The sequence below is a fragment of the Tursiops truncatus genome, chromosome 19 (genome assembly GCF_011762595.2).
Source record: "Tursiops truncatus isolate mTurTru1 chromosome 19, mTurTru1.mat.Y, whole genome shotgun sequence".
Classification (NCBI taxonomy): Eukaryota; Metazoa; Chordata; class Mammalia; order Artiodactyla; family Delphinidae; genus Tursiops; species Tursiops truncatus.
Window position 1 is genome coordinate 19980742 of NC_047052.1, and position 23199 is coordinate 20003940.

The window sequence follows — 23199 nt, forward strand, 5'->3', positions numbered from 1 at the left end:
GGCCTGGTTGGAAGTTCACTCAGCCTGAATTCTCTGCTACCCTCTGCCCAGGAGAGTCTTGCAGTGAGAGGTGAGAACAGAATCCAGTTTTTAGTACCCATACGTCCAGGCTGGACCTGTAATATGTCATTCCAGAAATCTTTCTTGCATCAGACATTTATTCCAGCACTACCACAAGGCCAGGTAAAGAGAGCACACAGGGACGCAGGAGATCCTCATGGTAAAGAGCTTGGACTTCGGAGTTGGTCAGGTCTGGCTTTGGATCTCTGCTTTTACGGACTGGGGCAAGCCACTGTCTTTTTCCTGAGCCTGCTTCGTGATCAGTAAAATGGGGGTAATAATGTCTGTGTTACAGGGAAGCTGTGAGGCCTGAATCAGATACCCAAGGGAAAGTGCTTAGCACAGCTCCTGGTCCACAATGGAAACCTGCTAATGGTGCCACGATTATTAATAATAAATGTAGGCTAAGGGAATGCATAGATGAATGAAGGTCTGGCAACTTTCTGCCAAATGCACATGATTCATGCTTATTCCCTCCCCATCCTGGCCCAAATGAAATATACAAAGGACCTAAGCAACTCCATCAGCCACCTGCTAACTTTCTTTTATAACAGGAAACCTCTCACAGCTGTGGCCAGGGCTCCTCTGTGACCGGGCCACGGGGATGGGTGATAACATCCCACTCCGCTGCTCCCAGGCTCCCAATGCAAGCGGCACCCCTCACCGCGCCCACAAACTCCTCCTCTGGTCGCGCCGCCTGTGCCCCGTGGTAAAAGGAGCCACACCTGCACCGGTGGCAGCCAAGAGGCATTTTCCCGTCGGTTGCCTGGACGATTTTGTCTCCACACCTCACAACCTTCGTTTTTTCTTCCTCTCCAAATCAAAGCACGCCTTTGCGCTCCAGGCGGCCTGTCTCCCGAGTGGAGTCTGCAGGGAGGGCAAGGAGAAAGCTGAGCGATTAGACGCTCAGCCGGCCCCTTTCAGAGGCTGGAGCTGTTTTTAGCTCTGCCTCTCAGCAGGCAGGCCTGGCCTTGGGGTCTGGGCCCAGCCTGGTAAATTAATAGCAGCACAAGACTGTCAGGGCCCGGATAGCGCCGGGAGAGGGGAGGAAGGCTCCCTCTGAGCGCTGCTGGGTTGGAGGTGCTTTTCTTACTTTGTCTTTTATTCTGTTGGAAACGACGGTTTCCCCTTTCAACGTGCCTCGCCTCTGTCCAGATGCTCTTTGTCAGGCGACCCGGTGTAATGAAAGACAACAAGCTCCCCCTCCGTATATTTTTAGTGGAAAATAAAAACACATTTTCTAGTCCGAAACCGCATGCCCGCCTGAGAATGAAGAGAATGTGGATGCTGCAGGTTTGGGGGGCAGTGGAGGGAGCCTGAGGCTTCCTGGAGGAGAGAACAGATTTTCTTAAATGGCATTTGTAAGTTGGAGGCTGCTCCCAGGAGCCTGGGATGGGCGAGAGTTGGGCTGGTTGACGTGCCGCGGGTGAAGTTTTGCTTTTTAAGCAAGAGGGTCAGTTTCTGGAGGCAAATGGGCTCCAGGCTGATACGATCTACGGGCAAAAATAACTCTGGATTTGGATCTAACAAAGACTATAAAAGAGAGGCTCGGAGACTTGTTTTCCATCCTGGCGGGAGTCAGGGTGGTTTTAACTGAAGGGCAGATGTAGCCTGAGGCCAAAATCCGTCTCCCCCGAGCCCTACTGTAACCTTATTAAAGGATAAAAAGCAAGGCAGGACTCTCATGGTAAGAGAGAAACGCTGCTTCCCCGGCAGAGTGAGGGGTTCTGCGGACACCTGTGAGGAAGGTGGGGTCTTGCCTCTCTGCAGGAGGTGCTGGGAGAGGACGAGGCGGGTGGAGGCCCTTGGGCATGTGCACGGGGCCCTGACGTGACAGACAAGGTCAGGACCTGGGAGGCCGGGCGGGAGGGGCTTCCCAGCTGGTGTGGCCTCGCAGGTCAGGTCAGGTCAGCCCCCTGCCAGGCCAGTCTTCCCCCCACTGCAGCCCAGGCTGGCCTCACAGGATGCTTCGTGACTCCATGGGAAAGGGCACTGAAGCAGGAGCCGGGGCTTTCCAAGGTAGCACAGCACCTCGCACCTGGGAAGGGCTTGGTCCCTTATACTGGTGACAAAAATAACATGCTCCATGCAGCAGGGACATTTTACCTTTAAGCATTCCCAGGAGTGGGGGCTTCCCTCACTTCAGGTTTGGGGTGCTGGAGGCTCCTTGGGCTGAGTTAGAACCTTGTCTACACTCGTGACCATCTGAGCAGCTCGCCTCACCTGTCTGCACCAGGCCGCCATTCAGGTGTGGAGGGTGAGCAGTGGGGGGCGTGTTTCATCCTCTCTTTGTGCTTCCCGAAAGTTAGCTGCCCTGCTCTGTGCTCTCAAGGCATCTGGCTCTGTCCTCTGGCGAACTTGCTTGCCGACATAACCTGTCAACTTGTCTGTGTGGCCCAGGGCATGGGGCCCTCAGTATCGAGGGCTGTGCATTCGTATCTGTGTAGCCAGTGACTGGAGAGTACGGGTTCAACAGTGTGTGTTCAGGGTGCCGACATGATGGACACTTGCGAGTGTTAGCGTCTGGGCTTGGAAGCAGCAGCAGATAGTGTCTTCTGTGCTTTACAGATTCTTCCTCCCTCGGCCAAAATGTGTAAAAGATTTTTTTGGAATAAGATCTTGCATCTGTGTAGTGTGAGGGTTTCTTAAAGCACTTTTATGTGAGGCTGGGTCTCACCTAAACCCTGTGATGAGCAGACAGCATTGCCCCATTTTACAGATAAGGCTACTTGAGGCGTGGATGCTGATTGGCCGGCCCAAGACAATAACCATAAAGGTGGAGATTGCAGTCCAGAGAGGTTAGGTAAATGGCCCAGAGGCACACAGCACAGAGCCAGCTGGAGAGCTGGCCAGACCCCAGGCTAGTTTGTCTCCAGAATCCACATTCTCTCCCCTGACCAGCTACGCAGAGTGGGTACCTGCTGTTGTCAGGCTCCGTGTGCGGGGCCCACCCTACCACTCCTCATTTCCTTCTCACAACAATCCTCTGAGCTGGAGAGTGCAGCTCCATTTGTTTTTTTAAAAAATAAATTTATTTATTTATTATTTTTGGCTGTGTTGGGTCTTTTGTTTCTGCATGCGGGCTTTCTCTAGTTGCGGTGAGTGGGGGCCGCCCTTCATTGTGGTGCGCGCACTTCTCGTTGCGGAGCACGGGCTCTAGGTGCCCAGGCTTCAGTATTTGTGGCACACGGGCTCAGTAGTTGTGGCTCGCGGGCTCTAGAGCGCAGGCTCAGTAGTTGTGGTGCACGGGCTTAGTTGCTCCGTGGCAGGTGGGATCTTCCCAGACCAGAGATCGAACCCGTGTCCCCTGCACGCCATCAGGGAGGTCCCGCAGCTCCATTTTTCAGAAGAGGAGACTGAGGTTCTGAGAGGTTCCAGAGACAGAGCCAAGCTCCACCCCGGGTCCATCTCTGCAGCCAGTGCGCTTTCTCTACAGCCAGACCTTTCCTTTTTCCTCAACTTTCCTGGATTTTACACCCCAAGGCAGACAGTGCAGGGAGAGGATTATATCAGAAACATGTCTGGCGAAGATTTAATGGCAGGTACTGCTCATAAACTTTGGGTGTTTGTATCTGTGGGGCTCAGAGTTCCAAGCAGAGATGCAGATGGGGGGCTGGACCAGCAGTGATGAGGCATATCTATGCCTCAGATTTACGAGGGCTTTGTTGCAGAGTGAGGAGGAGGTAGGGAAGGGGAAGAGGTGATGAAGGAGGAAACTGCTTCCCTTAGGCTAAGAGTAAGAAGTCTCCCTTCTCCTGCCAGCCTCACAGTTTTCTAGAAACAACCTCACATATCTTCTTTCTCCTTTGGGGAGGTGGGAGATCAGGTGGAGAAGGCCAGGCATTTGCCAAGTGGAGAAAGGTTTTTCATCATTTAAAGCTCAGATGGCCTTGGTACCTGCCTTCCCCCTCCCCCACATTGCACATCCCACCAGTCACCAAGGTATCAGTCGTCCCTCTTAAATAGACTCTGTCCCTTGCCTCCTTTCCACATCACTCTCCTGGACAACTGGAGGGACCTCCCGGCCGTCTCCTTACTTCCACTCCTGTCCCAAACTGTCCCTCCCACACTGGCCCCAGAGTGACCCTTTTACAAAGGCACACCTGGCCGTGTCACCCTCCTGCTTGAATGCTTTTGTGGCTTCCTGTAATGATAGAGAACGCGTATGTAGAGTCGCGTGCTGGAAAACCGGCTGAAAAAGGAAAGTCCTGATTTACAGTGTTTGCTGATTGCCTTGGTGTACGGACTCCCGCTCTTTCAAGCGGTAATGTTTGGGCTGGCAACACGCAAGCTTTCCTTTGGTGGCAGGAGTTGGCCCTAGCACATCCCTGCGTAGCGCTGATGAGGCGCAGGGCACTGCTTAAGGCTTTTTATCTTTGTCTGGGTCCTTCCCCTGCCTGGCACGCCCTCTCCTCCTATCTGTGTTTATCCAAATTCTCCCCACTCCTCCGTCCCACTTCCAGCCTCTCTCGCTCCAGGATGCCTTCCCAGACCCACCCCCATTGCTGGAATAGCGGGAAGTACTCCCATAACACCGCATTTGCCCTCTCTTCCTACCTAGCAGGATCGCAGGAGGATGGTCTCTTTCAGACGCCCAGCCACCACGTGTGCCTTCCAGGTGTAATAACACTTGTCAGTAGTCAGGCCGTTCCAAGGGAGTATTGATACAGCACTAACAATGTAGTCAGGCTCCGGTGTAACCACTGGTGGGGGAAAGAGAAGTGTCCGCCTTGAGCCCTGCCCTCAGGGACCAGAGAGCTGGCTTTGGGTTTCGTGAGCGTCAGGGGATGCGAGCCACGGGTCAGCAGCTCCAGCGCTTTGTGGTGACGGAGCAACGGCTGTTTGTCCTCCGCCTGAACCTGATCCTTCTTCCGGTTATGCTTTCCCTATCCCCGCGGTAGATGGAGGCATTTATCGTGATGAGCAGGTGATGTGCCCATGAATGGGAAATCAGCAAGGGCTGAAGGGGGATTTTCAAGGTCAGGATGTGCCCTTTCTATTGAGAGTTCAGTTCTGTAACGAAGGAGAGAAGCTGGGTGGCAGCTTTTCCTGCCCAGTCCCCTAAGGGGTAGATTGTGCCCCCCAGTCCTGCTTGGAACCTGCTGTCCACTCCAAAGCTTCCCACCATGAAAAGACTATCGTCTAGATAAAATAAACATTTACGTTCGAGGAATCTATAAACTTTATGTAAGTGCTAGCATGAGTGCATTAAAAACGTGGATTATTTTTTTGTGTGTGAGAGCAAAAAATTGGAAATAACCTAAATATTCATCAGTACAGGGTTGGTTGAATCAAGGGCAATACACTTATAAAACACAAGGAGAGGGCTTCCCTGGTGGCGCTGTGGTTGAGAGTCCGCCTGCCAATGCAGGGGACACGGGTTCGTGCCCTGGTCCGGGAAGATCCCACATGCCGCGGAGCGGCTGGGCCCGTGAGCCATGGCTGCTGAGCCTGCGCGTCCGGAGCCTGTGCTCCACAACGGGAGAGGCCACAACAGTGAGAGGCCCGCGTACCGCAAAAAAATAACCAAAAACAAAAAAAAAAACACAAGGAGATTTTCCGTTTTAAAAAGTGTGGTAGATCTCGTGATTTGCATGACGGCCCAGGATGTAAGTGGGATAAGTGGGGTCATTCGTAATTTGGTAAGTGGGGGACAGGGTAAGCTGCAGAGTATTTCTGACGGCCCCCCAGAGTGGGGGTCGTGTCTCTTGTTCACAGCTGTCCTCAGCACCTGGTATAGAACCTGGCCCCAGGAAGGGCTGTGTAAATGTGACGATTATAACTATTGTCAGCAGGCCCTGAGTAAATGATGAACAAATCCTACTTTGTATAATCCTATGTAGAGGCATCGAGAAAACTTGGAAGGAACCTCGCGAAAACATTACTAGAGCTTACCCCTGTTTGGAGTAGAATTAGCCGGCAGGGGATAAGATGCTCACTTAAAATAAAAATATTGTTAGAATTTAGGATGAGCTTGTATTATTTTTGCAATTACTAGACTAAAAACCAAAAGAAGTGGCAAAGAGATCCCTTCAGAGTCTTTCCCCTACAAACGCACTTAGCTATCTGCTGTTGAGTACATACTTGGGTCTCTGCAGGCCTGGGGACTAGTCCTGCTCTATTGATTTCTGCCTGGTAAACTGTGGATAATAAGAGCTCTTTTCTCACGGGGCGGTAGAGGGAACCACATGCAGTAATGAGGGTCCTGCGCTCAATGCAGCCACCCCTAACAGAGGAGTGGCTTGTAACCGTTAGCTGCTTTCCACTGTCGCATGGAGTTTCATCCCCTGACTCGCCCATGAACCTTTTTTCACCCCCTGTCGTTTGCTTGAGTTCATCAGAGTGTCGTTAGTTCCTAAAACATGATCAGGGATGAAATCCTCAGGAAGATGCAGCCCAACTCTGTCATTTTGTGGCAACCAGGGCCCAGAGAGGTTAAGTGACTTGCCCAAAGTCACACAGCTTCCAGGTGGTATAGATGTTATTTGCACTGAGCTCCAAAGCCACGTGCTTTCCTTGTACTGACTGCACTGCCTGACAGGGACTTAATGTTTTGTCTTCCCGAGAAGACTTCTAGAGGCAGAGATGCCTTACCCCAAGAGAAAGGAGTCACCAGTGGGGGCTTTTAACAATCTGGCAGAGGCCACCCTGTCTAGGGTTCACTCCCTTTGAAGTGAGGAAGGGAGGGGCTGGGCTGCAGAAGTACACCCACATGTATATGAACTCAGGGACTCCCCTGCTCTCACCCCCACCCCCATGCCCGGCCGGTCCTCTACAATCACACACCTGCCTGGGCTGACCTCCCCATGGAGAGGTCATCGCAAGCCTCGGAGCCAGCTAGAGCTGGGTTCAAAACTGCTCTAATTAGTTGTGTGCCTCGAGTTACTTAGCTGCAAAATGGGGACAGAGGGATCTACCTGCCACGTGCATGTTGAGAATCAAGGCAGATAAAGGTTACACCTGCCTGATGTGGGGTCTGGCACACCACGGGCAGCTGGGTGGATGAGAGACAGACCTGAATCTGTTTGATTAAAGGAAGGCACTTTGCTCCTGGACCTGGAGACCACCTGCTACAGATGATGGGGGCTAGGATAAGAAAGCAGTGTTTCTATCTCAAAGTTGGTGTAGTTGCCTTTCCACCATTCTGGAGGGCCCTAAATATGTATTTGGGAGCAGGGTAGTAATTAGCAGGCATGGTCTCAGGAGTCCTGGGTTCGAGTCCCAGATCCACCATTTTCCAAATATCTGACCTCAAGCAAGTCCCTTGAATTCATGAGCCTACATTTCCTCATCCATAAATTCAGGCTAATATTAGCATCTACCTTGTTTGTATTTTCCCTTCACTTCACCAGCATCCATTCCAGTATTAAATGGAATAAAGGATAGAAAGCACTTTACCCAGTGCCTGGTATGTGGTAAATATCAGTAAACGTCAGCTTCTTTGAATATTTTATCATAGTTATTATTACTGTTACAGTGCTATAGTCCTTCACGCTATTCACCAAATATTATTATTATTATTATTATTTTTGCGGTACGCGGGCCTCTCACTGTTGTGGCCTCTCCCGCTGCGGAGCACAGGCTCCGGACGCGCAGGCTCAGCGGCCATGGCTCACGGGCCCAGCCGCTCCGCGGCATGTGGGATCTTCCCGGACCGGGGCACGAACCCGTGTCCCCTGCATCGGCAGGCGAACTCTCAACCACCGCGCCATCAGGGAAGCCCCTCACCAAATATTTTGTTTACCTCTGGGCAAACGGTAGGATTGTATTTCTCTGACCGGTTAAAGTTAGGCAGGGCCTCTGACTTGCTTGGGGCCAATGAAGTGCTTATGGTGTCACTCTGGGCAGTTTTAAGGGCTAGTGTGTGATTTGCTACCTTCCCTTCTCCTGCCCTGAATGTAGAAATGACAAACCCTTTGTGGGGGTGAGCCACTGAGCGTGGGGCAGTTGTTACAGCAGCTAACCTTGGTCTCTCCTGACTGATACACGTGGGCCGACCCCAGCATGGCGAGACCGTGGGTGATAAATGGCCTTCTGCCTTGTCACGTGAAGAGGTAGAAGAGAGAGGCAGAGGAGTTTGTGCAGTCCCTCACATGGAAAGCTTTTTTTCCCAATGGAGTGCTTCAAGCTAGCAGGCCTGGCGTCCTCCTCCCTCTGACTGGGAGAATGGGGTGCATGTGGGAGACTGATCAGGTGGAGGACCAGATGGCAGCTCTGCATTTCCTCTTCGGTCCTCTGACTGAACTTGCCCCACCTATTCCTCTGCAAAGAGCGGGCTGTTTGTGCTTCTTGCTGTGTTAACTTCCAAGCGACTTCCAAGGATCACCACTCATGAGGATTTAAAAACTGCACTCCCTTGGGGCAGCCCTGGCAAACCTCCCCTGCACTTGCTCCCTGCCAAATCCATGAGCAGCCTTCCTGGGCAGGGCCTGTCTGAAATACCACCCCCCGGCGACCCTCTGAATCTCTGTGCCAGGGATCGTAGGAAGAGATGGTTGAAAACCCAGGTCCTCCTGAAGGGCTAATGTTTCGACTCACTCTCATTTCTTTTAAGGTATAAATGATGGATATAAAGCTATTCAACCCAGACCATCTCAGTGGAGGTGAGCAACAAGATACAAATACCTAAAAGTCAAAGAGATGGAGATGAAAGGGGTGAACAGTGGCACTGAAAGAGAAGAGTGGGGGCTGGGATGGGCAGGCAGTCAGACTCCCTCTGGGAGTTGATGCAGGGACTTTGAGGTCAGGTGGCCTGGATTCAAAACCTGCTCCTGCCACTTGGCCACTGTGTGACCTTCCAGGGAAATGGTGGATCGTTCTGAGGTCAGGAGAGTACAGTTGGCTCTGTTCATGAGCTCCGTGAATGCCTGTGCTGGGTTGTAAGTGGAGCACTCAGTGTCACCCCCACCCCCCAATCTCAATGCCTTTTCCTGTGCGCCTTAAAATGTGTCGGTGCCAAAGCCGAGTGCCAGCTTTTCTGTTTCACTACAGGGATACAATTACATGAGCTCAGTTAAATTTTACAGTTGACCCTTGAACAAGGAGGGGTTTAAGGATGCCGGCCCTCTGTGCGGTTGAAAATCCGCTTATCATTCATAACGGCCATCCTTGTCCACAGTTTCTTGGTATCCGCGGATTCAACCGATGGTGGGTAGTGTAGTCCTGCGGTATTTACTAGTGCAACACATCCACGTGTAAGTGGCCCCACGCAGTTCAAACCCGTGTCGTTCAAGGGTTAACTGCACTGAGTTCTTACTCTGTGCAGACCCTGGGCTGGGTATTGTGGAGGGAGAGTTGAGAAGAGGATGCTGCTGGTGGTAACTCTCAAGACATCAAAGGGAGAGCTCGGGGTTAGAAATCAGTAAAACTGGTCTGGGAGAATTGTTTCTCCTTCTCCGGGACTCAGGCTCCATGTGTCACACGGGGAGAGACCGATGGCGTCTCCTCTGACACGTCCTGGAAGGACTAGATGAGAGGTGGGTGTGTGATACCCATTTGCAATAACTAAGTGCTACACAGTGTAGGGTGTTTTCATTCTTATCAAATCCACTGGTGTCCACTTGGAGGTCACCCCGATCGTGTCCTTGAGGCCCCGTGAGAGCTTGCTGGGGTTTTCCACGGGATGACTTGATAGGAGACATTCCACTGGACTTGGTTTGCCTCAGGGGGCCCTGGGCAGCTCCCCGTGTTCAATTTATTTGAAGAGAAGGGCTGTGACTTCCGTCCGTCCGTGGGTTCTTTACCGAGAGCCAGTCCCCTGCATTCCTGTTCTGAGGAAGGAGAGGGACTGTACTCACTGTCTGGTCTGCACGGCTGTGTGCCAGAGAATTGTCTTCAGTGTTGGAACAGCAGAAATTCAGAGCGAGGCTGGGGAGACCCGCTATAATGTGTGAGAGGGAGGCAGTGCAAATGGCTGGGGGCCAGCGAACCTCCATGAGCCCCCTGAGCGTCAGGAAGGTATTATTTTTAAAATACCACTGACGTTTATGATTTCTGAGGCCAGAGGCCCCTAATAGAGCTTCCCAATTGTTTCTTCCCTGAGTTTTAAAATTTTTAAAAATAAAATTGTCATGGTCTTAGCTTCAAGGTTGACCACAAGCTTCCCCGCTTCCCCCCGTGGGCCTAGAGCTTTCCGGGTCAGCCAGGGCAGGGCTGTGGGTGTGTCAGGGCCTGGGTTTTCCCTCTGGGAAGGTGGAAAGGCAGCAAGCTTGGCTGGAGAGCGCAAACCACCCAAGCTGGGTGCTCTCGTGCAAAACCCATGCACGGGGGCCTACTTAGAGTTAGGCATGGTGCTGGTAACGAGGGGAACGAAGGCATGGTTGTTAGCTGATCCCCAGAGAGATGGGGAAGGATGTAAATAAAGTCAATTGCAGGGGAATGCAGAGGAAAGGTCCCCAAAACGGCTTGAGGGTGTGGCTGGCCAAAGAGAGGCATTTGAGCAGATCTGTAAAAGCGTTTTAGAATCCCCAGGTATAGAAAAGGCTCATGGACATTTCAGCAGAGGGGGCGGTGTGGTTGAAGACTGAGAGGTGAGAAGTTCAGGTGTGTAGAGAAGATGCTGGTGGAAAAGGGGTGTGCATGAGACTGGGGTTGGGGCAGGGCAGATGGGAAAGGCCTGAAACCTTGAGGTTGATATTGTCAAGTCTGTGGTTTGGAAAGATCTTCTGGTTGAATACCCCTTGTGATGGGAAGCTCACTACCTCTAGGGGAACCCATTCCACCGTCAGCTCTGACTTATAAAAAGTCCTTCCTGAGAGCAAGCCAGTGCCTGTTGGCCTTGGAGGGGCCTGGAGGACCAACCTAGGCCGTGCTTGATCCTTCCATCCTGGTTTTTGTCCTTGTTAGAGTGATGGACACTTGGCTTGTAGACCAGCATGATAACTTCATTTTACCACAAGCATCACAAAGTTTAGGCATGCGCCCAGAACCTCCAGAACTTTCCGTCAATGACTGAGGTTGGCCTACTATAAGGAATTCATCTGAATTCATCTCCACAGTTTTCCTAGCGGCTCAGAACTTGGGGGACTTGGGATTCAACAGTCCTGATTTTGAATCCCATCTCAGCTGCTTTGTAGCTTTCTGACTTTGAGCATGTGACTTTCCTCTTCAAGTTCAGCTTCCTCCTCCTGTCATAGGAGTTACAGGGTGCAAACAACACCCCCAGCTCCCTCCACTCTGGTTAAGAGGCTTCTCTCTTCCCACACCCTTGAGATGGAGTTTTGGAAGCTCGTTGGGCAGTGCTGTCATCGAGACGCTTCCAGAGCCCCGATCCCTTTTCAATCGCCGTACTCCCCTGGGAATCGATTTATGTGTTTTTTGGCTAACACAGGCCACCAGAGGAAGACGTTCTCCTGTTTCTGTGAATGTATCTGTTTCAGGGCTGCGCCCTCCCTTCCGTTTCTGTCTGGTTGGGATGCATGTGCAATATGGGTTTTGCAGGCTGCCTCGGCCTGTTTTTAGACAAAATATTTTGACATTCCTCCTCCGTCTTGCCTCTCTAACTGTCTTTGGGAGGCCCTGGGATTTGCTTTTCCTGAGCCTTTGGCTCTGTGATCCTCTAAATCTTGAGCGTCCAGTGGGGTCAACCTTCCTGGCTGCGGGCCTGACCAGGAATGTGAAATGACCCAGCATCAGAGAAGGCAGGCTCCCCGGGGCTCACCCGCGTCCCCCCCCTGCTGTCTCAGACTGGAGATGGAGGCCCAGAGAGCAGGGTCGGGGGACCCGTCTAAAGTCACAGGGCAAACTGGTGGCAGAGGTGGGGGGACAGCTCTCCTCCCTTGACTCCACATCCTGCTCTCAGCTGGGGCCCTGGAGCCCCATGAAGTAGCCTGAGTGTTCCAGGTGTTTGTTCATCGGGGCTGCACACGTTTTCCAGGCCTGCAGGTCTTTCTGTAGGTCACCACCCCCATCAGTGCCCAGCTCGAGAGTCAGCCTTATTCACGCTCAGGATGCCTGATTTGCAAACCCCAAAACTCAAAGCCAATCAGACATTTCCTGAACTCCATCCTTCTCCTGCCCTGGTCCTGACGGAGCGGGGAGTTGTGCTGTGGCACCGCGCAGGAAGCCTCCAGGGCAGGCGGTGGATTCCAGCAGCTGTGATTTGGGCAACTCGAGCTGTAATCCCCATCCCCACTCCCCCCCAGGTCTCCGCTGACCCCGGGCCTCGCCCCGGGCCTTGGGAACATTAGCTTGTTTCACAATTTTCCTAAGAGTGAAATGATGTTCAGTATTCATTTTCTTGTTGCTGCCGTAACAAATGACCACAGACTCAGTGGCTTAAAACAATACAAAGTTATCCTCAGGTCTGGAAGTCAGGAGCTCCAAGAGAGTCTTTGGGGCTGAGAAGCAACACGTTGGTGGGGCCGCTTCCTTCTGGGGAGGCTCCAGAGACAATCCGCTTCCTCGCCTTTCTGGCTTCTGGAGGCTCCTGTAGTTTTTGGCTTGTGGCCTTTTCCTTCAGTCAGTCGCTTAGCATCTTCCTTCTCTGAATCGTCTGTCCTCACTCAGCCTTCTCTTCTGTGTCAAATCTCCCTCTGCTTCTCTCTATACGGGTATTTGTGATGACATCTAGAGCTCACCTAGAGCTTGGATAATCCAAGATCATCTCCCCGTCTCAAGATCCTTCATTTCATCACATCTGCAAAGTCCCTTTTGCCAGGCGAGGGAACATTCACAGGATCCAGAGATTACGGTGTCGAGGTTGTTGGAGACCACCCTCAGGCTGCCACAGTCAGTTCATGTCCTGCCCATTTCACAGACTTGGAACCTGAGGCCTGGAAAGGTTAAGGAGTACAGGGAATTCAGGTCTTGGATACCTGCTCCTTAATTCTAGGACTAGGGCTTGTTGAGGTCCTTTTGGCCTCTGTGGACTGCTCTTTAAAAGTGAATAATCTGACACTTTCTCACATTGGTTGGTCGTTTTCTGGGGCTGGGGGTCACTTCATGGTTCCTTCAAAATCTCTGAAACACCCCCCCCCCCAATTTTCCACATCAGTAAACTGAAGCTAGTAACACCTACCTCCTGACTTGGTTGGGTTTTCAGGAAGATTGCAATAATGAGAATTGTTATTGCCTCTAGAGCACTTCTCTGGTGATCACTTAATGCATCCTTCCTTCGTTCCCTCATTCCTCCCTCCCTTCCTTTTGATGCAATTGGGGCTCGACCAGCGGCTGTGAGGTTGGGTGCTAATGACTCCCAGCTGCCCCCTTTTTTGCAGACTTGCCCTCAGCCAAAAGGGGGCTGCCGGATGAGCAGCTGCCCTGGAACGCCCCCTGTTCCTGCCATGGCTGCCCGTTCAGGGCACTGACTAACTTGAGGCACACAATGCTGGTTTCCTTTGCCAGGTAGGGCAAACTTTTGGTGCAGTTCATGCTCCAGGGCTCCCCACGGGATCAGGCTAGCCTCTGCTCAAGGTTGCATCCTTCTTAGCTCCTCCTCTGTCCCGCTTCCCTCACTCCCCGCATCCTGAGAGCCCTCCTCACGGACTCAGGGCTACCCCAATCCTGCCATGGGCTCTGCTTCTAGGGAACCCACCCTAAGTCACTTTCCCTTCTGCCTTTTAATTTTTTCTTATTACTCTTCTTTCCTAGGAAATCAGGAGAGCGTCGTTTTATGGAAACCAAGTCAGAAGAGTTTCAATAGGAGGAGAGACCAGCAGCATCAGACGAGGGAAGCAGTCACAGAATCAGGACCAAAGCTCATCAGCCTTGGCATTGAGAAGGTTTATTGGTGTGCTCCTGTCTCATTGACTGTCAAGGTACAGTTAAATCTCACCTTCCTTCTTTACTGCTGGGTCTGTAAATCTTATAAAAACAAACTTTAATGGTGGAAAAATGCCAGGCAGGTCAGTTTTCCTGCCTTGGCCTTAGTTTCCCTACCTGCAAAGGAGCTGGATGATCTCTCCGAGATTTTATGATTCTAAGAATGTTTCCTTGTGTGACCTGCAATAAGAACAGTAAGAACTGTCCCACTTACCCAGCCTTTGATATGTGCCCTCATGCGAGCTGAGCGGAGGGTGTGAGGCATCTGCTTCAATCCTCGCAACCACCCTGTGAGATAGAAAGTACCTTATCCCCCTTTTATTGTTTCATCAACTTGTCTATCTGCCGAGGCCTCCTGGGTTCGTATCTCCAGCCTGGTTGTTGCCACTTGAACCAGCTGGCTTCAGTCTGTTTCTTCTAACCCTGTCTTAGTGCAGGCTGCCATAACAAAATACTGTAGAATGGGTGGCTTAAACCACAGTAATTTATTTCTCACAGTTCTGGAGGTGGAAAGTCTGAGATCAGGGTGCCAGCATGATTGGGTTCTGTTGAAGGTTCTCCTCCTGGTTTGCAGATTATCACTTCCTCACTGTGTCCTTACAAGGTGGGGAGGGAGGGAAAGGGCGCGAGTGTGGGGGAGAGCAATATCTCTGGTGTCTCTTCTTATAAGGACACTAATCCCATCATGAGGGCCCCACCCTCATGACCTCATCTAAACCTCATTACCTCCCAAAGGACCCCATCTCTAAATAACATCACATTGGGGTTAGGACTTCAACATATGAATTTGTGTGTGTGGGGGGCATGACTCGGGTCCATAGCAACTCCAGACAAGAGACCATTAAATAATCACAGTGGGGCTCAACCCAGTGTGGGAACTCTGGTAGGTATTGTAGTACATGCCTCAAGGTTATCCCTCCAAAACAGTGAGGGGGCTGGGGTATTCATCCACCGATCCCGTCAGCCAAGGTTGAGAGCTGCTTCCAGGAGGTACTGACCCCCGGCCCTTCTGGTCTGCCTGTGTGAGCTGAGCACACTCCAGTGACCAGGAAAGGCCCTCGGGCAGGGTGCGGTTGCCTGTGGTTGAAGCCGTGGGGACTGCATGCTCAGGTATGGTCAGTGCTGAGGGAACGTGGGCACGGGGCTGCGGAAGTCTGCCAGTGGGTCTGAGGGCTGAATGCTGGGGGGTGCCGTCATTCAAATCCGAGCAAAGAAGGAGGTACCGTGGTAACTTTAGGAGGGGCAGTTTCCATGGAGTTGTGGGTGCAGAAGCCCCAGGGGAGTGGGTTGTTCATGAACAGGTGGTGAAGGAGCAGGGCTGGTGTGAGGCTGCCTCCTGAGTGAAGATGGGGGCGTGGGGTCAAGGGAGAGTGTTCTCAGGAGTTCCCTGGGGGCCTAGTGGTTAGGACTCGGTGCTTTCACTGCTGTGGCCTGGGTTCAGTCCCTGGTCAGGAAACTGAGATCCCACAAGGCACAGGGCATGCCCCCCCCCCCAAAAAAAGAGAGTGTGTTCTTGGCTCAAGATGGGAGGCTCAGGTGCGTGCTTTTGTACTGGTGGGGATGCTGGGAGTGGGGGTGAGGGAGTGGCGGGTGACGCAGGATGCGGAATCCAGGGAGGAATGTCTGGACATTGAAGATTTGAAGGCAGGTCAGAGGCTAGAGGGAGCTAGGTCCTGACACACGTGCAGTGACTGGTCTGTGGGAAGGACAGAGCCTCTTCTGTGAGCAGAGGCAAGAAGGGAGAAGTGGGACCAGCTGAAGCTGGGTTTGGTAAGGAACCATGAAGGGACTCGATTAATGCCTTCTGTTCTTTCACGGAAATACGGTGAGGTCAAGACAAATGGATGAAGGAAGAGGGGTGGGAGGGGCATGATATGGTCGCCCCATTTCTCTTCTTGTTTTGGAGTGGAGTAAGCAAGATAGTTTATGTCTTTTTATATAGAAACACTTCTCACAGCTATCAAAATAATTGCAGCTTCTTTCATTGAAAATAAATACACAGCAGATGCTTCCGTGCACTTAGTAAGTTTCTCATGGTCTTTGAAATTACTTATTGGTTTCGCCTGTCAGCTTTGTGTGCACATGTAGTGTAAAATGTACTAGTATTTTTGAAGGGCAATTTGGAATCATTAGCAGTCTTAACAGTGCGTGTAGATTTTGACCCAACAGTTTCCTGAAATTTGACACTTTCATGTTTGAAAAGCCAAAGGAGAAGATATCAAAGGCAAGTTAGGAACCGGGAGAAAAGGATTCTTTGGGTGTTAGGAGGAGAGAAACAGCTAACATTTTTGAGGGTTTACTATGATCCAGGACCCGTTGGCTAAGATCTTTTTTTTTTTTTTTTTTTTTTTTGCTGTACTCAGGCCTCTCACTGTTGTGGCCTCTCCCGTTGCGGAGCACAGGCTCCGGACGCGCAGGCTCAGCGGCCATGGCTCACGGGCCCAGCCGCTCCGCGGCATGTGGGATCTTCCCGGACCGGGGCACGAACCCGTGTCCCCTGCATCGGCAGGCGGACTCTCAACCACTGCGCCACCAGGGAAGCCCAGCTAAGATCTCTTAGTCATTTGTTGGGTTGGTTTGAGTTTTTCTGTAATATGAAATTTTTGGCCAACCCAGTATTTCCACAGTTCTATGAAGGAGGTATTATTATTGTTATCCTGGTTTTAGAAACGAGAAAGTGGAAGCAATCTGGGTTATTAAGTAACTTGCTACAAGTTATAGACCCAATAAGTGGCAGGACCAGGAGAAGATGTTCTCCTAGTTCTAGTGCTTAGGTGGTACCCACATATCTTAGCCCTGTCATCTGATGCTCATCTCCATCTAGCTATCTTTTTTCCCAGCTCTGTTGAGATAAAATTGACATATAACTGTGTAATTTTAAGGTGTACAATGGGATGATTTGATACATGTATATGTCATAAAATGAGGGCCACAGTAAGGTTAGTTAATATCTCCATCACCTCACATAATTGCCATTTCTTTTTTTTTTTTTTTGTGATGAGAATATTTAAGATCTACCATTTGAGCTACTTTCAGTTTATGATACAGTATTGTTACCTGTCATCATCCTGCTGTACATAGGTCCCCAGGGCTTATTCACTCATTTTATAACTGGGAGTTGGTACCCTTTGGCCAACATCTCCGCAGTTCCCCCAGCCCCTGGCAACCACCATTCTCCTCTCTGTTTCGAGGAGTTTGATGTCTCATATAGTGAGATCATATAGTATTTGTCTTTCTCTGTGTGGCTGATTGCACCGTTGCCCCATTTCTTTGGTCCTGGTGCACCATCAAAGTTCAAACCCAGAAAACCCACATGGTGCCAAGAACTCCAGTGGGCTGATATATTCTCTGCAAATTCCGTGACAAATAAAAAGTCCCATTTCCCACGAACAGTTTATTACACATTTAAGGAGCTGATCACCAAATTACAATGACGAAAGGGGTAATTCTTCAGACTTTAGGAAGTTACTTATAAACACTGACACTTTTTTTCTCTTCTTCAGTCTTACTGGAAAAAAAAAAAAGCAAGATAAGTTGCATGTAACATATAATGTTCTTCATTTGCTGCTCTGCTGTGACTTTCACAAATGGACTTCTGAACAAGAGTATTCAGTTTGATGGCTTCCGTGGTGGCGCAGTGGTTGAGAGTCCGCCTGCTGATGCGGGGGATGCGGGTTTGTGCCCCAGTCTGGGAGGATCCCACGTGCCGCGGAGCGGCTGGGCCCGTGAGCCATGGTCGCTGAGCCTGTGCGTCCGGAGCCTGTGCTCCGCAACGGGAGAGGCCACAACAGTGAGAGGCCCGCGTACCACAAAAAAAAAAAAAAAAAGAGTATTCAGTTTGAGTTCAAAGTCCTTTTGTACTAAAATTATGGGTACAGGAATACGTAAAATTACATATTCTGTTGTCTTTGATGTAAGATAGATACTCAGACTGTCCAACAAGACAGGAGACAACTTTTTTTTCCCGACAAGAAATAAAGATGCCTAAACAGTCTGATAGGTAACATTATGAGCTGTGCTTAGACATTGTGACACTAAATTTGGAACGTGATAATAACTTTCAGCGTTCCCAACTTAGATCCTGTGCCTGCCACCATGTGTACTTCTACATAGTTTATGGTTTTAATATTATTCTGCGAGTTTGTCCAAATCGTGTTATGATGAAATCCCTCTCAAAGAAGATCCAGCTGAGTAATGAATAACGATGTTTGCATTCAACTTCGTGGTTGATTCCTTGGGCTGAAAATGATCTCTTGCACCTCTTGCATTTCATGAGGTAGGGATATAGAGAGACTAATCCTTTTGGTCATGAAAAACAGTTTATAACTTTGCAAACTCCTACTTGTCATTGGGGAGAAATGGAAATTCTGTGTACTCTATCCTGGAAGAAGAGATTACCAGTGACATCAGAGATTTCAGGCTGGAGGGGCTTAGAGATGTGCTCTCCACAGTCACATGTGTGAACATCTTGTCTGCAGTTTCTGATGGTTTTCATCACACACGTGGGACTGGACTCTTAAAGAGTTCCTGGGAATTCTGCACAGTTTATTTAGGGTGTTAAATCCCAGGATGATAAATTGGGGCCAGGAAATGAGCAAACTTGAATGTGGAGTGTGCTGTGGTTTGGTGGAAATGATCTAGTGGCCCAGAGCAGGGATGGGGTGGGGGTCCCGCCCCAGCCCTGTTATTGATTGCTGTGTGGGCAGAGGCAGTTTCTTTCTCTGGAAAAGGAGAAATCAAGGGCTGGTGTGGGACTGTCTCCAAGGTTCCTTTCAGCTCAGACAGGCTAGGATTCTACAACCCTAGGTCTGACCTCTGTTCGTTCTTGCAACCAGCTTTCTCAGCTGGGAATCTTCAGAATTCCGGGCAGGGGAGTCTTAATGAAAAACCTATTCCCACACTTTAGTGAGGCCCGTAGACAAGGTGAGGGGGTCAGGGGACAGAGGGCAATGAGAGCCCTGCTTGGGTTTTTCGTTACCATTGGTGGTTCAGGTTGGAGAGGGGCCATTTTCTTGAAAGACCAGTTATTTGTGATGGAAAAAACATACAGGTCAGTTTCCAGGAAGATCTGACCATTGGCTAATTATGTAGGTGGAGAGTAGGGTGATGAGGGACGTCTTTCTCTGCCTGGAAGACCATTGCTTTCTTGAACTGCACCGTGGTAGTGTCATGTATTTAATGTGGAGTGAGCGGTTGTCAAGAAATTATTAAAAATTAGCACTGGGCTGCAGAATGCAAGGTGACAGATTGGTGCCCAGGGTGCTGGGGAAAAGACTAATTTACAGCCTCCAAGTGAAATCTCAGGTTGTTTGTTGTTCCTTTCTGGAAGCATAACAGGAGATTTGCAGCTTGTGTTGGGGAAATTAACCTCTTGTTAATTTTGGAAGCTGTTGTCAGGCCCCATCCCCACTTCCTTTCCTCAGCTTCAGAGACAAGGTAGACTGGAGGAGCGGGGAACAGCATCATCTCAGCCTATGAGCTCACTCCCGAGTCCCCAGGGGCGTCCTGCCGTGATGCCTTGTGGCCTGGGAGCCCCAGGAGAGCAGGGACTGTGTGTGTTTTGTATTGCTGGTGTCTGGCACATGGTAGGTGCTCACTGAAGATTTGTTCACTCTGCAGCTCCTGGGAGCAACATTGTCAGGAAGAGCAGACAAGTAGGAGGAGATGAGGGGGCGTGGGGCAGGGGGCGGGGGCTGTTACCCCCATTTCCCTGGCAGCAGCAGACTCCCTCTGGAAGCAGAGGAGAGGAGCGCCCATCTTTGGAGCTCCGCCTCTCCCTGTTGTTCTCCTCATCTGCGCTCAGTGCTGGAGGGCAGCTGGCTGAGTAGCAGGATGGGCAGAAATGCGGTTTTTTTTTGTAAATTTATTAATTTATTTATTTTTGGCTGCGTTGGGTCTTCGTTGCTGCACGCGGTCTTTTCTCTAGTTGTGGCAAGCGGGGGCTACCCTTCGTTGCGGTGCGCAGGCTTCTCATTGCAGTGGCTTCTCTCGTGGCGGAGCACTGGGCTCTAGGCGCGCGGGCTTCAGTAGTTGTGGCGCACGGGCTTAGTTGCTCTGCGGCATGTGGGATCCTCCCGGACCAGGGCTCGAACCCGCATCCCCTGCATTGGCAGGCGGATTCTCAACCACTGCGCCACCAGGGAAGCCCCAGAAACGCATTTTTCTGCAGGTCCCACAGGGAGGGAATTCAACGGCCAGGGTGACTCTCTCTTGAGCATCCCAGAATCAGCTCCCAGACAGGACTTCATCAAGGCCAACCTGAGGGCACCTTGGAGAGAAAGGAGCCGCTGTGCCCTGGCCATGGCTTCCCGGAGGAGGGCAGAAAATGTCTGTGATCTGCCATTCGGATGAGAAGTATCTTGTGTTTCTACGCTCACGTTCTCACATGGACATTATTCAGCTTTTGCTAATTGGCTTTATGATTTTCTCAGTAGTTAATATTCTTCTGTCAAAGATGGAAGCATAAATAAATAACTTTGGTCGGAGCACACCTTCTTATTAGGCCGTACATCATGTTAGGAAGTTCACATTCTTTAACCAGGAAGATGAAATTAGAAACACCTTGGAAAAGCCTTCTTGTTATCAATCATGTCATCCTCAACATGTTTCAAAGCTTGCTGCTGGCATCCAGAATAGACATTTTATTCAAAAGAATGTATTTCAAGAAAATGATAGCACCTTTCGATTTCAGCTTTTTGAAAACATGAAATCTTTCAAGTCCTCCTGACTGAGCATTCCAGCGGCTCGGCAGAGGACTGGAGTGGCTGGAGCCTTCTCCGGACGTGCCCATAAGGGTGGACAATTTTCTGACCCTTTAGAAAGGGAGTGAGACGGAAAGACAAACGGATCATGGTTTAGCAGAATGTCCTGGGTCTCATGTGGCCTTAAACGAATCACTTGCCCTCTTGAGGATCCAGTCTATTCATTTATAAAATGAAGAGGTTGTGTAAGATTAGTGTCTCAGCTTGGGCTGCTGTAACAAATTACTTGGGGGTTTAAGTAACAAATGTTGATTTCTCACAGTTCTGCATGTGGGAAGCCCAAGATCAAGGCGCTGGCACATTCGGTATCTGGGGAGGGCATCCTTCCTGGTTTGTAGGTGTCCATTTTCTTACTGTGTCCTCCTATGGTGGAGAGGTGAGATCCTTTTTTATAAGGGCATTATAATCCCGTCGCAAAGGTCCCACCCTCTTGACCTCATGTAACCCTACCATCACGTTGGGGATGGAGATTTTCCTACCCCAGGATTGCTGCCTGCTCCTCCCGGGATGGAGACCACAGGACTACACATTCTCCAGGGGCCCCTCCAGCTCTGACCTGCTCGACCCCAGGAGAGATGAGATAAGGGGTTCACGTGGCTCCACGTATCCAGCCCCTCCTTCCAGGAGGGCTCAGGAGGGCTCCCCAGCCCAGCCACGCCTGCATTAAGTTCCACAGCACAGGGCCAGTAGGAAAGGAAGTCCCTGAACCAGGAGAACAGGATCCTTGCCTCAGCTCTGCCCCATTGCCCTTTACGGCCTTGGGCAAGTCACTTCTCCTCCCTGGGCCTCACTTTCCCCATTTATAAAATAAGGCAGTTGGATGGGCTGATCCCCGAGAGCGAAGGTTTAGTAATCCCGCTGGGAGTTAAGAGATATTAAGGCCTGGATGTATTTCTGCAAAACAAATAGAACCTGATCTATTTCCCTAAAGCCCTGCTCCTATGGGGCAGCATTTTCCTTATTGCAGAGACAGTTTAGAATCTGTTTGTCTGCAAATGAATCCAGAAAACAAAGGGACTTCAGGTTCAGGCCTCTGGTCAGCAACAGAGGTCATTCTAGGGCCAAGAACCCTCAAAGCTTTCTCAATCCCTGCTGGTCCCACAAAACAAATCCCAGAGTCAACAAATTCCATTGAGCTGGTATCCAACGAGTCCTGGAATGTGGGACCTAGAACAAGAGCCAGACGTCTTCTGGTCCAACTTCCCCACTTGACAGTTGAGCAGATAGAGGCCCTGGAAGAGGACTTGCTGCTTCAGGTCACAGCCCAGGTGGTGCAGAGATGGGGACTTAATCCCATGGCTCCGGCCCCCCTCTGCAGGGCTCTCTCTATGACCCTCAGTTTGCTTCCCGTTTGAAAGCATTAACACAGCTCCTTGAAATGCACAACTTGAGTTTGAATTCTTTCTCTCCTTTATGCATGAATCTAAAGTTGCAGTTTGTGAAAACGCACAAACACTGAACTACACTTTAAGCCAAATGCGGGTTACCACACCCATCTGCTGCTCTGAATTTCCAACATGAGTGACTGTCAAAAGCTCATCACGGACAGTTTGCCAAACACTTCACAGCTGAGCCTCATGGAAAATTAATAATGTTAAGTGTGTCTGTGACATCTCATAGGAGTCAAACGGGTTGATTTATGGCAAACATGTGTTCCCCTAACCCCCACTTAAAAACAGAAGGTGTTAGATTGAATTACTGAAGGCAGCAGGCCGGAACAGACACGATTAGGAGAAATCCCACCTCCTAAGAGCCCACAGTCCATTAGGACAGATATGCCTCGTAAGCAGGATGGGCTATCAGAACGACTAAGATAATTGACAAAGTGCTACGGGGCCTCAGCAGAGGGGGGTGCGCTTCTGGCAGGCAGATCATGGCGGGGAGGCATCTGGACCAGGCTCTGGAGGCGGGGAAGGATTGGAGCGCGTGCAGAAGTGTGCCTTGAAGCTCAGAGGTGAGAGAATAAATGGCGCACATTTGGGGAGTGGTGGATAGAAGTGGAGATACAATTGAAACGCCTGCTTGGAGCCCATCTGTAAAGGGCTCGAATGGCAGGCTAAGGCCTTCAGCCCTCACTGAGGAAGCAACCCAGCCCCTGTAACAACGGCGATCGATGAAGAGGGAGAAACATGGATTTTGGAGAAAAGACGCAAATTTTGAGGATTCTGCTTACCAGATGGTAACCCTTGGCAAGTCACTTAACGCCATCTCTCTAGTGGGGCACTGACCTCTGCTTGCGGGAGAGTTCTAGGTTACGTATCACTTTTTGCAATATAGGCATACCTTGTTTTATAGTGCTTCACCTTATTGTGCTTTGCAGATACCGTATTTCTGCAGATTGAAGGTTTGTGGCAACCCTGTGTTGTCAGATGATGGTTAGCGTTTTTTAGCAATACAGCATTTTGTTGGATAATGGATTTCTTTATTTTTTTGATATTTATTTATATTTTTTATTGAACTATAGGTGATTTCCAATATTGTATTAGTTTCAGGTGTACAGCAAAGTGATTGTCATATATATAATATATATATATATTCTTTTTCAGATTCTTTTTCATTATAGGCTATTGCAAGATACTGAATATAGTTCCCTGTGCTCTACAGTAAATCCTTGTTG

At 50.3% G+C, this 23199-nt stretch overlaps 1 protein-coding gene across 1 annotated transcript in view; it reads left to right on the forward strand.

Annotated features, from left to right (window-relative positions):
• Positions 1-23199, forward strand: part of LOC109550088 (thymidine kinase 2, mitochondrial) — an 886444-nt gene that overhangs the window by 316852 nt on the left and 546393 nt on the right. The window contains exon 15 of the mRNA XM_073796974.1: positions 13651-13817. The gene's annotated coding sequence lies outside the window, so the exon portion shown is untranslated. The remainder of the gene's footprint in view (positions 1-13650; positions 13818-23199) is intronic.